Source organism: Ahaetulla prasina, chromosome 1, assembly GCF_028640845.1.
Source record: "Ahaetulla prasina isolate Xishuangbanna chromosome 1, ASM2864084v1, whole genome shotgun sequence".
Taxonomy (NCBI): domain Eukaryota; kingdom Metazoa; phylum Chordata; class Lepidosauria; order Squamata; family Colubridae; genus Ahaetulla; species Ahaetulla prasina.
In genome coordinates, this window is record NC_080539.1 from 33,185,051 (window position 1) to 33,202,479 (window position 17,429).

Genomic DNA, 17,429 nt, shown 5'->3' on the forward strand with positions numbered 1-17,429 from the left:
ATTTATGACCATTTTTCACACTTATGACCATTGCAGCACCCCAATGGTCACATGATCAAAATTCAGACACTTGGCAATTGACTCGTACTTATGATGGCTGCAGTGTCCTGGGATCATGCGATCCCCTTTCGTGAACTTCTGACAAGCAAAGTCAATGGGGAAGCCAGATTCACTTAACAATCATGTTGCTAACTGAAAGTTGCAATGATCACTTAACAATCGTGGCAAGAAAGGTCGTAAAATGGGGGAAAATTAACTTAAGTATCTCACTTAGCAATAGAAATTTTGGGCTCCATTGTGGTTGCAAGTCGAGGACTATCTGTATATTATTCTTGCCAATTTTTAGAATAACACACCATTCTAGAAGGCATTTAGGTTGTTTCATTAAGTTTTGTCACTGAAGCTTACACTGAGGCTCTCTTAGATTTGCAGTCTTTCCTTCTGGAGACTCACAAAAACCAAGTTTAAATTTTTGGGGGATGTGGGCATGGGTGGGAGAAGCATTGAAACTTTTGGAAGAAGTAATAATGTTGGCAGCTTTTAAAGGGCATGGCTAATTCACAGGTGGTGCTTCATGTATTGGCTTTGAAAATTCCAACACCACTTTTTAGTCTTTATGTTATTTTAAGGTAGATTGCACACACAACACACACAAATACTCCTGAATTGGGACAGAATGTTATCTCCTTCAGCTCTATAGCCTTGCAACAGCTAGCACTTGAACTGAAGCTAGGTCTCTTAGTTTTGTTAAAAAAAAAAAAAGACAGCAATTGGCATGCATACAGAACAGTGCAGAGCAGCTTCCTAGCAGAAGCTTCCAGAGATTATGCATACATGTGATTGGCTGTCCTTCCTGGTTGCTAAGGAACCCTCTGCACTTTACTGTTTAACACTTAACTTGCAGGTTTTGTGTGATCTCCTAGCATTGCTGTTTTCCCAACATGATGTTCATACTTGGAGGCAGAAGATATGTCTTCCTAGTGGTCCTTGGTGCTGCTCTTCTGCTTTGCAGTCACATAGCGTTATATATTCTTCGCATGTGCTTGACCAGTTTCTATGGTGTTCTGGATGATTCCTATAAAAACATACAAAATACTGTTCTGTGAGTCTGGATAAAATTTAAATGAAATCATCTTAATTCATGGGAGTGCTTTGTCCCTTAGCTGATTACTTATCTTTCAGCAATGGCACATATATAAAACAATGCCTTGGTGCATGTACCAAGTTTATTTTCAGAGAAGTAAGGCTTGCAAATTTAGAAGAAAGATACTGACAAAAATGCCAAGGTTCTTGAGTAAATGCAACAGGCATATATACTATTCTAACCACTATCAACTATGGGTTGATGTGAACATTCATAAACAAAAAAACTACTACATTTGAAGTCTATAAGGATACATCTTCATTTAACTTCCTTATTCGTTAGAATTAATGAAATGAATAGTAAGGATGTTGGATAAACAAATCACCTTACATTGGTTGAAAGCCCTATATTTCATTGTCCAGAATGTAAAATCTGTGTTCCAGTTTTTAACGTGCAAAAGCAAATATTTATTTCCTGAGTGAGAAATAAAAGGGTTTTTACATGGAGCAACAGAACTGTACAGTTACATTTGTTTATTTTCTATTCTCCAATATCCTTTCATCTCATATCTGAGGTTCATGTGAAGTAACAACGTTAGTATAAAACCGCAAAACATAAAGTACTTATTTTTCATGAAATTTACTGAAAGGACAGCGTGAACACATGCAACCTGAAGCTGGGTTGTGGGGTGATAACAGACATCCCCTCCAATAGTCTGTCAGTAAATGCATCAGTTCCAAAACATTTTGTCAATATGTATTTGGAGCAGTCACTATTATCTAACCACAAACCACAAGTAGAGTTTGTATTTGCTGACTGAGAAAGTCTTCTAGATTGCTCCTCTGCTTCCAGCTGTCGGTGAAGCAAAACATCAAAGTTAGAGAGGCAGAGACATCCTGCTGTTGGGGACCCAAAACAGGGACAAAGTGGGGTTCTTTACCATACTGTCATGTTCATTGGACATTGGCTGCTCCCAGCTAAAAGTATGTACTCCCATAATGCATGAATTGGGAACATGTGTGAATATTTTAGTTAGTGCTACATGGGTATGTTTTAGATGCAGTTTTTATTTATGATATAACAATGAAACTCATGTTTGAGTTTTAGGGTGTTGGACTAATTGGGGAACTTGCTTTCTTTTCTTCTTCCAGAATTTACTTGATGCTGTTCTCACCCAGAGGAGGACAGTTTACTGACAACTGCCCATTGAAGATCAGTGCATGCGTTTGTTGAAATTCTAAGATTGCTTTGTACAGTTTATATGCTTTACTGAAGAATCTCATTTTTGTTTCTCTATGAATTATCACCTCTGGAACAGTAGGAGGTAAGTTGCTTTCTTCCAGTTATTTCTTTTCTTGCTTTTTCTCCTCTCCACATCTATGAATAGATTAATGCTGTAATAGATGGCTTTTGCATGGACTCTGTCCATGTCATTTTGCTTAAAGCAGGAATTCCTCTTCTTTTCCTTAGTTTATTTTCGGAACTGCATTATCCTGAAGTTGTTATTACCAAATTGGTCCTTCCAGTGCATTGCAATAAAGATTCTGCTAGATATGGTGGATATAGAAAAGAGGTTTATGTCCTTGGAACCAGGCTTTGGGCTTGGAAAAACTGAGGTGACTTGCTTGATTATAGCAAATTAGAGCTTTTGCTGATTAAACTGGACATGACTGAACAGGAAAAGAACCTGATGAAATTAAGGTTAAAAACAAGAAGACAACTCCATTTTAATACATAATTTATTCTACTGGACTCATTTAATGTTATTTAAATTCTGCAATTCACAGTTTCCAGAATGCATGTGTAATCTAGGAACAGATTTAGTCAGGTAGTTGAAAACCTGTTTTTATTCTGGCATCTTTCTCTTTTCCACTCCTGAAACTTGAGCTAGATCCTTGGAGGTGGTGGCACATAGCTACCCTTTACTAATTTCAGAAGAGCTAAGCAGAATGTAAATTAAGTGGGAAATTAAAAAAAAAAGATCCTGGAAGAATGCAATGGCAATCCACTGCCATATTTTTGCCAAGAAATAACATGGACCTGTTTATGTAATCAGAGATGTCAAACTTGCAGCGAGGAAGATTTTACCTTTTTTCAAGTATTGTAATCAATTAAGACTGATCTGCATGGCCTGGTTGTCCCAGTATGATTGCAGGCCACTAATATTTCTTGAGGTTAGAGATACAGATTGCAGGCCACTAATATTTCTTGAGGTTAGAGATACACTACATAATCCTTTACCAGCCACCAAGAAGGCAAAGTCTCTGGTCATCCAAAGTAATGTTTTCTACTTTGTGCCAGCAAAAGCGATACTGTCTGGTTTACCTGTACTGCATTTTATTGCAGGCAGATGCATCAATTCCAGGTGGCTATTTTGTACTCTAGCAGAGATGCCCCCCTTCCCTATGGACATGGGCTGTTGCCCTCCATGTCCATTTTCTTCTTGACTACTAAATTTCTTTTCCCTTCTAAGAGCCTCAGCTGGTGAACCTGTTTTTCGTTGGTTTGTTTTGCAAGTTTATCAGTGGAAAGTAAAAAAGTTGAACCTTTGTCTTTTCATTTGACAAATGAAATGATTGACTTTTCCTTTTAACTGGATGAACTCGGTAAGAGTTCTGCCAATTGTTGACCGGAAGAATAATGAAACTATGATGTTTACTTTCTTTTTTTAACCAATCCAATACCAGACAGAGAAATATGTCACACACAAGGGGAATAAGTAGACAGGTACTCATACACAAAGGTTGAAAACCTTTGTCCTGAAGGACCCATCCACAGAAAGAAAATAGTTGAAGCTTGCTTTCCCAACATGGGTATATAGTGTAAAGATTCGGGGGAATTTACCAGTCAGGACTTGATGATGATGATGATGATAAGAATAAGAAGAGTAAAGTCATCCATTCAGTTATGTCTGATGCTTGGTGATTCAATGGGCCAGGTCTTTCCACATCTTCCTATCTTGCACTGCTTCTTTGAGTTTTTCTGTGCTCTGACTGCTGTCAACTTTGATGGTGTCCAATCACCGTGTTTTTTGACAGACTGGTTTCCTTTTACTGATAACTCAAACATAATTGCTTTCTCCAGTAAATTCCCACACATGACATGGCCAGAGTAACTGAGTTCAGGGCTATATAATACCCTATATTAGAGATATGGAAATAATACATAGGGAGAATGTCTATAAAGATTCTCAGTCATCCAGGTCATAGTTGCAAAAAAAACCCAACAACCCAATAGTAGGGAGATTACTTATTAATAAGTAGGGAGATTGTATTCTTTGGCAGAAATGACCCTTGTAATGCATAACGTAATATAATTTTGCAAAAATGTGTTACTAAATTATCATTATGCGCCATTAGTCTTTCATAGAGCGATGACGACTTAGCTGAGCCAGGCTTTAGCAGGAAGAATTGTTATGCCCAGATTCGCTTATGCATATATCTATGATTGTGGTAGATTATTTAGGTTTCATATTAGGTTTGGTTTGATTTTGTCTATTTTTGGTTTTTATTTATTTGTGCTGCCTTGAGAGTTGGGCAGCCTTATACATTTCTTCAACAAATAAATAAACTGGATAAGAAGGGAGATGCTGTTTTTAAAAATGTGCATGGCATAAATAGAAAAGCCACTCTGAGCCCCAAAGAGTCTGAAAGCTTATGTGTTTGGTTTTGGGGGAAAAAATGGTTGCACAAACTTTAATTCTGTTTTTTGTTTTAGCTGAACTCCAAAAACATTTTTTTTCTAATTTGTATTCAGTTCAGAGAAGCTAAGTTCAAAGTATGGTTTATTAATTAGCTATAGGTATACCTCATACCAATTTTAGAATTTGCATATGACGGGAAGTTGACTTTTTCAGTTTTTCCCCCTCATGTACATAATGACTTGTTTTCTTACTGCTGAAGAACGTATTGCTATAGTATGCGGATATGAGTGAGTAAAATTCTTTGTTTCTTAAGATCAATTGTTATCAGTTATCTCTCATCAGGATATAAAGTGCGTCAAAAGTAGCAGTGCCATTGTGTGTTGCCATCAGCAGTCCTGGGTTACACAATAATTTGAGATGAGGAAAAGTGATGACATCTCACCCTTTCTTGGTAATCTCAATCTCTCCCCCACCACTCTTTCGTTCTTTATTTTTTTATTGTTTTCCAGTATTTAATTTTTTGCTTACCCTAATGGTCTCTTGATGTTTTCTTTCCTTTTCCTTTCCTTTTCTCCTTTCCTTTTCTTCTTCCCTTCCTTTTCCTTTTCCTTTCCTTGCATTTTGGTTTTATTTGAACAGCTATTTAAACATCTCACCAAGAAAAAGTAGGGAAAAAAATGAATTAAAAAGAAGTTTTTAGTTTAGTAAAATTGGACGTGGTAATCTTAGATCAGTACTGCATAGAAATCTTATTTTATATCAATTTAACTATTATAAACAAATTAATAATCATAACAAAGGCAACCAAATGTCATAATCGGTAAAAAAAAAAAGGATTGCCATCCAGAAATAACACAACTAAATGATAAGTTAAAGGATACATTTTCTCTTTGAAGAACGGTAACATAAATGGGCAGTTCTTGGTGACCAAACATTGCTGTTTTCTGTTGATGTTTCCACAAAACATTAGGAACAGATAGAAAAAATCTGAAGCTTAGCCACATCATATTTTTTTAAAAAAATGTATTTATTTGACTTTGCAGACTTCCTGAAAAGGCCTTGGGGATCTCCAGACCATACTTTGAGAAACAGTAGTATAGATAACTGTAATCAAAGTGGTATTCATTATAGATTTATAATGAAAAGTATATGAGCACAGTACAGGAAATTGATGTAACTTGCGGCACAATTTATTCAAGAAGCATATATCTTAATAAGCAATGGAATCCTTAGAGCTTCCTATGTCCAAAACACAATATTTTCAGATTTTCTAGAAGACCACAATGGTTGGTCAAAAAGTTGTGTGAATAAATTACATGTTTAAAACTTTCTTCTGAAGCAGAAATATTTTTGACTCGAAATATTCTGATGCTGAGATCCAGAAGAGTACATGTATCTCATATAACCATGAGATAGCAATACTGCACTGTTTCTTAATAGCCACTAGCAAAGATGCAAATTTTCTGATCAAAGAGAAAAAAGTCAAACTGGAAAAAAATGAGCTAATACAGATAGTCCTCGAATTACAACAGTTCATTTAGTGACAGTTTTAAATAACAACAGCACTGAAAAAAAGAGACTTAGGACCATTTTTCACACTTATGATTGTTGCAGCATCCCCATAATCACTTGATCAAAATTCAGATGCTTGACAATTGACTCATATTTATGATGGTTAAAATGTCCCAGGGTCATGTGATCCCCTTTTACAACCTTCTGACAAGCAAAGTTGATGGGGAAGCCAGGTTCACTTAACTGTGTTATTAACTTAGCAACTGCAGTGATTCACTTAACAACTGTGGCAAGAAAAGTTGTAAAATGAGGCAAAACTCAATTAACAAATGTCTCACATAACAACAGAAATGTTACTTTCAATGTGGTCGTAAGTCGAGGACTACCTGTACCTGTACTGAACAAACTATAATGGGATTCAGGGAGAGTCTCAGGAGGAAGCAGATATTGATGAGAGAAACACAATATGAATATCAGGTTGAATATCAGGTAAACATCAGTTGAAGCTAAAGGGTCATTGGTTAAAGCATGGGTGTTAAACTTAAGGTCCATGGGCCAGATGCGTCACGTGCTGGCCACACCTATGCCTGGTTAGCAAAGGGGGGAAAAAGCCATGATATGTCATGTGATGATGCCATGACGATGGGAGTTTGACACCCCTGGGTTAAAGGGTTTATATAATTATGCTGTTGGCATAATTGGGAAGCAGTGCTTGAAATTCTAAAGAAGAGTTCTAAAGAAGACCATGCTTTTGTTATGGTTTGCAAGCCAGAGATTGTGTTGATGTAGTTGATTCTGCGGGTTATGTTTCCTCACAGATATTTTTACTCTTTAATCTATTTGTGCTTAATATCACTGCTATGTTTTTAAGTTGTTTTGTCTTGAGAGGCCTCTCCTCAGGCAGATGCCAGTTTGTGTGACAGACCAGTCCTATAACATAATGGTCATGCAATCTACAATGCTCCCTCCAGCATTTTGTTTCATTTTTATTGTTTTACAGTATATTCATTTTGTTTTGTTAAATATTTTAACAGATGTTTGAAAGCATAACCAAGAAAAGAGAGAAAGAAAATAAAGAAAGAGAAAATGAGAAATAAGGGAATGAAAAAGAAATAGAAAAAAAATTATCATTTGTATAAAACTAACTGAGGATTTTCAAAGTAACAGTGGATTAGACTGAATATAAAAATTATCTTATATCAATTTAGCATTTTAAAGTTATTATTGAAATAAAACTAGTATTTAGTCATTAACGCTAGTAGCTGGTATGATAGGAGCGATAAATTAGAGTTTCAGTGTATTCTGAAAAACTTTAACCTTATCCTAAATCAGACAAGAAGTAAAATTATAAATCCCTATGTTAAGGGGTAAAAAACCAAATTTAAATATGATGCAAGTCCATGCACAGAGTTACACTCCATAAATGGTCTCCAAGTTAAATTATATTTAAGTTAAAATTATATTCATTGTGTTGGGTTGTTTTATATACATACTGTGAACTGCCCTGTAATAATACATGTTATGAAAAGCAGACTGAAAATCTAAACAGTGATTTGAAATACCAAGTAAAATTGAAAGCAAATCTGACTTCAAGTGGTACTGTGAGGATTTTCCCACTTGTTTCACAGAAGAACAGATGCAGTACATCTTAAATTAGAATGTTGAAAAAGCACTCAGATGTTCCTATGATGTTGTCCATGATCTGATCAAACACAATATTCAGAAATGTAAATGCATAGGGGCAAAATATATAGGGGGAAATAATGAAATTCTCTCAGATGTACTTTGATCTATCGATGTGTACAGTATTTCTAAATCGGGTGGAGAAATATGGCCCCTTTAATGAGCTGTGGACTTCCAGAATTCCTGAGCCAGCTGGTTCCCCTTCCCTATTATGCTTGGCAACTGACTCATACTTATGACAGTTGCAATGTCCTAGTGTCATGTGATCACCTTATGCAACCTTCTGACAAGCAAAGTCAACGGGGAAGCCAGATTCACTTAACTTAACAACTGCAGCAATTCACTTAACAAATGTGGCAAGAAAGGTCATAAAATGGGGCAAAACTCATTTAACAAGTGTTTCATTTAGCGACAGAAATTTTGGGCTCAATTGTGGACGTAAGTTGAGGATTTCCTGTACATTGTTTTTGAAACATCTGGAGCTCTCACACATATTAGATTTCCCAACCCTAGTGTATTTATAAGGATGGAAGCAATTGCTTGGCTTAGATCATAGTATATATGGAAAGGTCTTCAAAATCAGGTGGAAAGATAATAGATTTAGGTAATCTAATATAGTGACATAGTATGTTACCAGGATCATAACTGAACAAAAGAGAGAGTGCTTATAAACCTGTGAATTGTGTTCTTAGATTGATAAATTATATAGATTTTTGTTGAGAGCCTTTATCTTTTAACATTTGGAAGGATTATAATGACCCTACAGTGAATTTTTTCTAGAGGCAAAACTTAATTCTAATTATCCTAATATTGGGAAATAGGATTTTGTTTTGCAATGTCATCTATGAGAGAATGTAAAGAAAAATACTTAATGGTAAGGCTTGCTTTAAAATATTTAACTGCAGGTGTTTTTTCTGTGTTCTAGAAGCATTGAATGAAAAATTGAAAAGCACCCAATAGTATTTTATCTAGCAATCTTTTTAACTGAGTAATTTATCTTAAATGTTCTAGACATACATCCAAGTTTTTGGCACAGACTTTAAAAAGATCATTGGTAAACAATAATCCATTTCATCAGAAATTATGGGGTATTCAGTGAATCTAGTGTTTTCTATCTTAGAGTCATAAATTAATCTTAAAAGAGAAGCAAAAAAGAAGCTTTGTGTATTAATATTAAATGAAGAGATAGTTCAATCTATGGTTTTAAGTGTATGAATTTTAGAAAGAACAATGATTCTTAAGTTGTTGATCTGAACATGAATTGTGAGTTAAAGAAACCAGGTATAGGAGACATTTGTATCACAACTGAATTTTTTTCAAAGTCCATGGGTATTTTTTGTGGTTGAGAAATTGTCAAAATTACATCAAGGTTTGTACAGAATCCATGGGTTATGATTTGTCCAGCAGTCACGCGAGCAATAAGATTGCAAAGATTGGGCCCATTTTTACATGAAAGATAGCTTTGTCTAATGGTTGAAAGGGATTTCAAAATATTATGATTTCTCAGCAGTTTGTCGACACTATTTATATGTGCCATCCTACTTAGACAACTCAGGACAAGTAACCACATGTTTTCAAAAATACACAGCTGGATTTTAGTCTTTTGGGGGCTGAGCTATTTCAAACTTTACTATTCAAATTTGAACCAGGAGCAGTATTCAGAACAACATGGAAGTGTATTCAAAATCCATGAGCAAATGTCATAATTTATATTCTAATCATCTTGCACCATGATTGAAAACTGGTCTAGCTTGTTAGTCTCCTCTTTTTAAAAAAAAGGATATGACAAATGAGTGTCATCGGTTTGCATTCCCTCACCCATAAAAATGTTTAATGATTTGTTTCCCTTCCCCTGAAACCTAGGAAAGTTTGATTGCCACCAGATTGTTTATAACACACAGCTTAGAGAAGTTCTTGTCCAGCTGTTTCTCAGTAGCCTTAATGTTTAGGACATGGTTTTAATTCACTGAATGGTTTGTGGGACTTTTACACAGATTTCCCCAAGGGTTGCTTCCTCTGGATAAGGAGCAAAGTATGGGAAACTGAATAAAAGAATAATGTTTTTTTCAGTGTTTTTAAAAGGAGAGGAATGTATGTTAAGATACAAGTCTCTTGTTCTAAAACTGCAATATTTTAACATTTTGAAACAACTCTTCTACAGGAGAATCCTTCACCAGTTTGAAAGCAGCTCCAGATGTCTCCAGACATGGTTTGTAATAGGCAGATGATCAGCAATCTGGCTTAGTTGTGCTACAAGAGCTGCTAGGAGAAACTATAATTTGCTGGAGGAGGGAGCAATCTGTTTTCCCATTTCTGGGACTGCTTAAATTTGGAGCTGATTGATATCAGGACAACCTTTTTAACAATGTTGAGTTAATTTTCAGTCAGTTCCATAATCCTGGTAAAAGCCCCATTTATTTTTCCCTAATGATAAAAAAAACACTTCATTAACACACGTGATATTAAAACACTACCCAGTATAACACAAACTATAATACCTCCCCCTCCCACTTCTTGACTTTCCCTGCTTTAACAAGCATTGTGCACTGAACTTTTGCCTGACTGCAGCTGGCTGCTAAGTTTCACTTCATGCCACCCTTATTTCTTTCAGTGGGAATTTAAATACAGGAGTAATGACATCTCCATAGCCAGGCAGCTTTCCACTCATTCCAATAATTTAGCTTTTTTTAAAAAAAATGCCAAACATATTCAGCATCTGTTGAAAACATGGGGAAGAGGGATGAAAGCATTCCCTCCCACTCCATCTTTCTGTTTGGAGCAGATGAGTGTCTCTCTCTCTCTCTCTCTCTGTGTGTGTGTGTGTGTGTGTGTGTGTGTGTGTTTGATGTGTTTGAGAAAACCACGATTAGACAGGGCTCGGGTTAGACAGGGCACCAACTGAATGACAATTTCTGTTTTTTGTGTTGGTTGACTGGGGGAATCTCTGATTGGCTCATGGCGTTGTGTGCTCTCAGCTTTCAGCATTGGCAAGATGGAAGGCAATTTGCAAAGATAAATTCAAATCATTCTGGAGCCACTGGAAAGTGGAAGTTGCCGTTATAAAAGCACTGTTAGTTGTATTGAAAAGAATGCTTTAGTTGTATTGAAAAGAATACTATCGGCATTTTGTTTTGATCACAGAGACATACAGTCGAAATGGCTAATTTGTGACATATGCAAGACTCCACATTAAAATATATATTTTTAATTGGTTCTCCAACCATATTCCATAAAGAGGAGATACAATCTCTCTGGATTGCTCTGTTAAAACACTTTATTTTATATGCAGCCAAAATGCCTTCCTATAAATTAAAACTGTATCTTTCATCTTGTCCTTTGGAATGATAAAAACAGGTCTTGAGCATTGTTGCTGCATACATAAAAAGCAGGTGGAGCGTCAATCTATCCATTGTAGCTGCCATCTTGATTTCCTGTGCCCCACCCCTGATCCATGTGTGTTGGGAACCTACGCAGTTTACTGAAGCAGCAAGATTGTTGGCATTGTGGAAAAATATTCTTAGCTACCCTCTTGAAATAGATGCGTTCATAGTCTTGTCTGCCAAAATTTTGTGGAATTAATGAAAGCTGATACCTTTCACTGGTGTGCAGGAATTTGAGTTGTGAGCTATTTTTCATGAATAGGTGAATAAAGTGTTTTTTCTTTCAGATTGAGATTCAGCCAGTCTGAATTGAGTAAGGTTGCCACAAAATATTACACAAATAATGTATCCTTTCGCCTGCAATTCCTTCCTCCCAGTATTTCTGATTTGTGGTTTAAGCACATGGGATTTCCTTCACAAATACTTAGCTTTTGCAGGAATGAAACTGACATAATAACAGAAAAATGGGGAAGTCATTTTTAAATTGACTGTTTCACAATTTGAAATATTTGGCAATAATGTGAATTAAAAATGTGATATCAGTAGGTCAGAATCTTAGAATCCCTTTGCAATAAGAAAAAAAATTAACATTCTTGAATTGATGTTTTTTCTTTTATTTTTGTTTTGTCATGTTAAAGAGTTGCTTTACAGCATTAAAAGAGAATATAAATTGGTATCATGGTTTTAGTTTTACCACATGCCTGTGTCAATGTGTTTTTTAGAAGTTATAAATACATTTTAATATCAAAGGAACTACTCTTTCAAAGGGGATTGTTGCCTTTTATAATTCACATCAAAACCTCAACAAGGGTTGGAAACATTCTTGTTCAAAAAATGGCTTGCTCAGAGCAATTTGGCTTACTTTTGAGGAAACTGAGAGGGTTTTGAGGCTGAGTAAGCAAATAATGAAATATATGAACATGCCACTAGCTAATTAGTGAATTTTAATAGATTAATATCATGCAGATATTTTACTGGCATGTATTTGCAGTACAGCTATTAATGAATTCCAAAGACAATGCCACGTATCTGCAAATCTTAAAATAATATGATGCCTTTATTTTCTTTGAATATGGCAGGAATATATGTACAAGGATTTTCTTTTTTATATAAAAAAGGAAAAGTTTTTCACATAAATGTGCCATGTGACACCCCTCCCCAATGAAACATTGTTTCAGGGTTGCATGGAACAACAAAATAAAACGTACAAAGCAAGCACTGCCTTTTCTGCCAGAGGCGATGTCTAAGGAATGTCTAAGATATGTCAGGGTCTCAATATTACCTAAAAATTGGGAAACAAACTGAGGATCAGTGTCTTTTGCCCCTAGGTTTATATGTTGAGAAAGATCTCTTCCCTGTTTCTACAGTATGGTTCTATCAGGCTGGTAGCCAGGAAGAAACCTGGTAGTGTTTCTGTTCATTTGCATGCAGACTCATAAAGTCATTAATCATTAGCACCTTTGTATGTCTGAGTCCTTTTGCAGCAAGGTAAAATAATATAAAAAGGGAGTGGAAGGTCCTCGACTTAACAATAGTTCGTTTAGTGACAGTTCAACGTTATAGCGGCACTAAAAAAAGTGACTTATGACTTTTTCACACGTACAACTGTTGCAGCATCTCCATGGTCATGTGATCAAAATTGGCAATTTGACAACTGACTCATATTGTAGTGTCTTGGGCTCATGCGATCACATTTTGTAACCTTCTGACAAGCAAAGTCAATGGGGAAGCCAAATTCCCTTTACAACCATGTTACTGACTTTACAACTGAAATGATTCACTTAATCACTTGGGCAAGAAAGGTCATAAAACGTTTAGCAACTGTCTCGCTTAGCAACAGAAATTTTGGGCTCAATTATCATAAGTCACAGACTACCTGTAGTTTTAATTAAATAAATTCTTTCCAGAAAGAGATGCCCTGTTACCCTGAAAATAAGCCCTATCCGGAAAATAAGCCCTAGTATTTTTATGCATGCACTGAATATAAGCCTTACCGCCAAAATAAGTCCTACTTAAGTGTCTGTGCAGCTGGCTGGCTGCCCATTCTGTCTGGTTGCTCACAGTGCTGCTGACATGAGGTGAGGCGGGGGTGGAGTTGTCTCATGTGCCCTGCACTGGCTTACCTCAGGGCCTCCTCAGCCAGGCCATCCATGTCCCAAAAACTGCCTTATGGCCGCAGCACCAGTGCCTCACTTTGCCTCCTCTGTTGTGGCCGTGAGCAAGCAGAAGTGGGCCGGTGGCCATGCGGGGTTCTGCTGGACGGGTGAAGCAGGTGTTGGGGCATGGATGGCCTGGCTGAGGGGCCCCCGAGGTAAGCCGGCACGGGGACACATGGGGGAGATCCACCCCTCTGCCTCTCAGCATCAGCACTTCTATACTGCTGCGAGCAAGCAAGAAGGGGGCCTCCCATAAATGAAAACAAAGATCCCCAAAAATAAGCCCAAGTGCTTATTTCAGAGCCCCTCCCCAAAGAAAGTAAGACTGGTTTTATTTTTGGGGAAACACGGGTATCTTCTTTATAATAATGTTAGGATGTTATAGAAAGCATTTTTTTCTGATCAAGTATGAAGTATAGAGGCTTTGTTGAAGTAACCAGAACATAATCCTGTTTGAAAATTGTTTCTAAAGTATTATCTATCAAATGTTTCTCTGTTAGTTCAGATAGATGAAAATTTTTGTTGTGATCTTGCCTTGGATGTATATTTTTCTGTTTACTGGCATGCTCTGCGGTAAAATCTGTGAGTTGTTATTATTTTGATATTCTGTGTATAATATATGCATTGAAATTATAATGGATGAATTGCAAGATGTATGATTAAGATAAGGTGTTGGTACCACAGGCCATTTTTAAACGGTGCCCACTTGACCTGCTTTCTTCCTAATATGCTTGTTCAAGCGGATACTACACAGCTGTAGATTAGAGATTAAATTGCACCTGGGCCATAATAGAAGCCAGTTCCTTTTTATCAGGTTACTTCAGAGGCAGAATGATGATGATATGATTTCTTGCAAGAAACTGGAGCATATTGGTTTTACAGAACCAAGATAAACATTTCTGTAAATGTGACTGCTTCTCCAAAGGAAATATGGAGCTAAATTAATGGAATAGACTATTAATTACTTTACTTAGGGGTTCACTGGACAAATACTTCCAATCTGAATTCAGATAGGCTAAATTTTGGAAATAATTTAGCGCTGGATTGCCCACTTGGGGACTTAATTCAATATTAGTTTCATCTGGTGTAAGGCAGTGTGATCTTTCCACACAGACAATCATGAGTTCAAAATGTCACATTTTCCGTTATTTACGAGTAGAATATTTAGTAACTTTTGGTTCATTTGAATAACATTCATGATAATAACTGAATGTTTTAAAAATAAATATAGTTTATCCTATATAAGAACTCAAGATATATACCAGTGCCATTCTATGCTAATATGTTCTGTGACCGAAAAATGTTATATATGAGGTTATTTTAGATGCCACTTTAGATAATTTTGGAGCCAATATAGATTTGTTATACTTAGGTTAATTTCAATTGGTATCGTCATACCAATTATTGCTAGCAATTACCTTGTTATATTAGCATACATATTTATTCCATATCTAATTTATAATAGCTGGAGATTGTATGAAAGCATTTGAAATGACTTGTATCATTCTTATAAAATTATGTATTTCAGCTTGGTCTTTCTGAATAAATTTAACTTCTGTTGAACAATATTTTGCTTCAACCTGAATTATTTTGTATTTTAGCATTCATCTTGCTTCGCTAAATCCTTTAATCACATTATGCTTAAGAAAGCAGAAGTAGAGATCGTGGTGGAATTCTACCTAGGTTAATGTGTGTAAAGACTGTGTCTGCTCAATGTTTGACAATATCTGGCTGCTATTCAGGGAGAAGTTCTAGAATGAAAACAATCCTAAATTCAGATTGAGATTCAGATAAAAAACAGGAATTAAAGACAATGAATAATAATAAAAACAAGCATTTTGGATCATTCAAATAATCTCTGAATAAATCTGATAAAAAGAAGTATGCATGGAAACAGAATATATTACCGTATTTAGCACCCAGATCTGTATTTTCTTTGGAACTCTAGAGGTTTTTTTTTCTTCCTCTGTTTGTTTATTTAATTAAAGGGTGGGAAACTGCATGAGGTAATTGCTGGGTCTAGCATTACTTGAGAATTTGAGAACCTTGTCTAATTTTACATGTTGTATGCGCCATGTATTGGCACATTCTTGTTGTATTTAATCCTCTGAAATATTTTAATGTTTTGTTTCTGCCAGTTTTCTCTCTGCCCCTCTTTTATTTACCTTTTTAAAAGTAACCTTGACATAATTTTTAATTTTAAATATGTGTGCGTATCAAGTGCTTGCTATCTGGATTTCGGGTTTGCTGTTAATTAACTTACATAAAACGGCTCTGTGATAGTCACATCTTTGCACAAGTTTTAGAACATTGGTTTTTAGCTGAAGTTAGAACATCCAAGTGGGATATACCTAGTCTAAGACTAGTGGCAGTAGCATGTTAGTGATTTTTTTAATCCTCTGTTAATACTGTTAATTCCCCTTAAAGTCGTTTGCCACTAGCTTGTGATAATGAATTCTATAGTTCAGTTTCATATCACATAGAACATATTTTCATTGTCTTACCTAAATATCTTAATATTCAAATGTCCTGGATGACTTTCTGGTTCTATCTTTTTTTCCATGTCTCCCTAAAACTCTTTTCCGAACCCTTTCCAGATACAGTGGCCAACATTGTGTATTCCAAATATACACTGAAATGAAATGTTTAAGGTATTCAACTGGGTCCAGACCAGTGTTGGGATTCTACAGGTTCTCCCCGATTCAGGAGAACCGGTAGTGGTGGCCGGAGGCTCCGCCCATCTGCCCGGACGTGATCAAGGATGCTCTGTGTATGCGCAGAGGTGGCATGCATTCTCCCATTGGTGAACCAGTAGCGATGATAAGTGAATACCACTTCTGGTCCAGATTCAGATTCAAGTCCACACTCAGACTTGATGCTCACTGAATACCTTTACTGGTATTTATATCATTAAACCCAGTCTATCTCGCAAAGCTGTTGTGAGTTAATATGTGAGGAACCATCAATGTACAGTGCTTTGAGTTCCAAAGTTCTAATAAAAATGGCAGTCTTTTCCTATGATTCTCAACATGGGATTTAGCATTTTTACAGTAGCCAGAGGCTGTATTTTCATTGAGCTTTTAATGGTAACTTCAAAATTCCTTTTCTATCAGCTCCCTTATCATGAGTCCTTATCATGAGATACAATTTTGTTGCATAGTAGATCTCCTCTTGTAAATGAGGGTTGAAAATAGGTCTGGATTTTAAAATCTTAAGGCCATTTTAAAATAGCCGTAAGACCAGAATTTTGTATTGATCTTTGGAGACATTATATTACTGCACCAGGTCCCAAGATTAATTTTAACAGTGGAAATCACACTGTTATTTTTTTTTAATTCTCTGAATCATAAAGGCTTGTTGTTAATTATATTTCTGCATTCATTTTTTCAGAAATTTGTTTTGTCTCCGATTACCTTGCAAATATGATTAGTGGTGTTATTAAATATATTTTCAAACTGGAAGAAAATTCCCAAAGTAAAATAATTTAAATTATCATAAACATCATTATATTCTATTGGTGATTTGCATTTTACTATTGATGTTTTGGATTTATATTGTGGAGTCTTGTAAGCGGATTTGACTGGTAATGAACAGGAGTGAAAGAAGTTAAAGAGGAATGAAAAATATAAGATAAAATAAAATATAGCTAATGCAGTGTTAAGATTTGTAACTGATCTGCTTAACTATGTTGTATGAACACAACCACTATTTAGGTAATGAGGCAGTATTATTTATTTGTTTAGCAGCACAAATTTATCATCCATTATGGAAAATTTTATGGAGGGGAGGAAAGCAATCAAGGGAGTTTTGTTATATCCTGTCTGATAGATTCTTCCAGCTTGCCTGAAATGGGTTTTCAATCCAGAGCTCCAGTTCATCTAAAACTTTTCTACGATTCTATCCTTACATGTTGCAGGTTCCACTGAAGCTCTTACTAATTTTAAACACTGTTCAGTATTGTCTGCCTTCTT

General features: G+C 35.9%; 1 protein-coding gene across 6 annotated transcripts in view; it reads left to right on the top strand.

Annotated features, from left to right (window-relative positions):
• NCOA1 (nuclear receptor coactivator 1) overlaps positions 1-17,429 on the top strand; it is a 323,605-nt gene that overhangs the window by 99,926 nt on the left and 206,250 nt on the right. For 5 of the 6 annotated variants that reach the window (XM_058164793.1, XM_058164792.1, XM_058164789.1 and 2 more), the window contains exon 3: positions 2,236-2,408. The exons of the other annotated variant lie outside the window; for it this stretch is intronic. The gene's annotated coding sequence lies outside the window, so the exon portion shown is untranslated. The remainder of the gene's footprint in view (positions 1-2,235; positions 2,409-17,429) is intronic. 6 annotated transcript variants of the gene reach the window in all.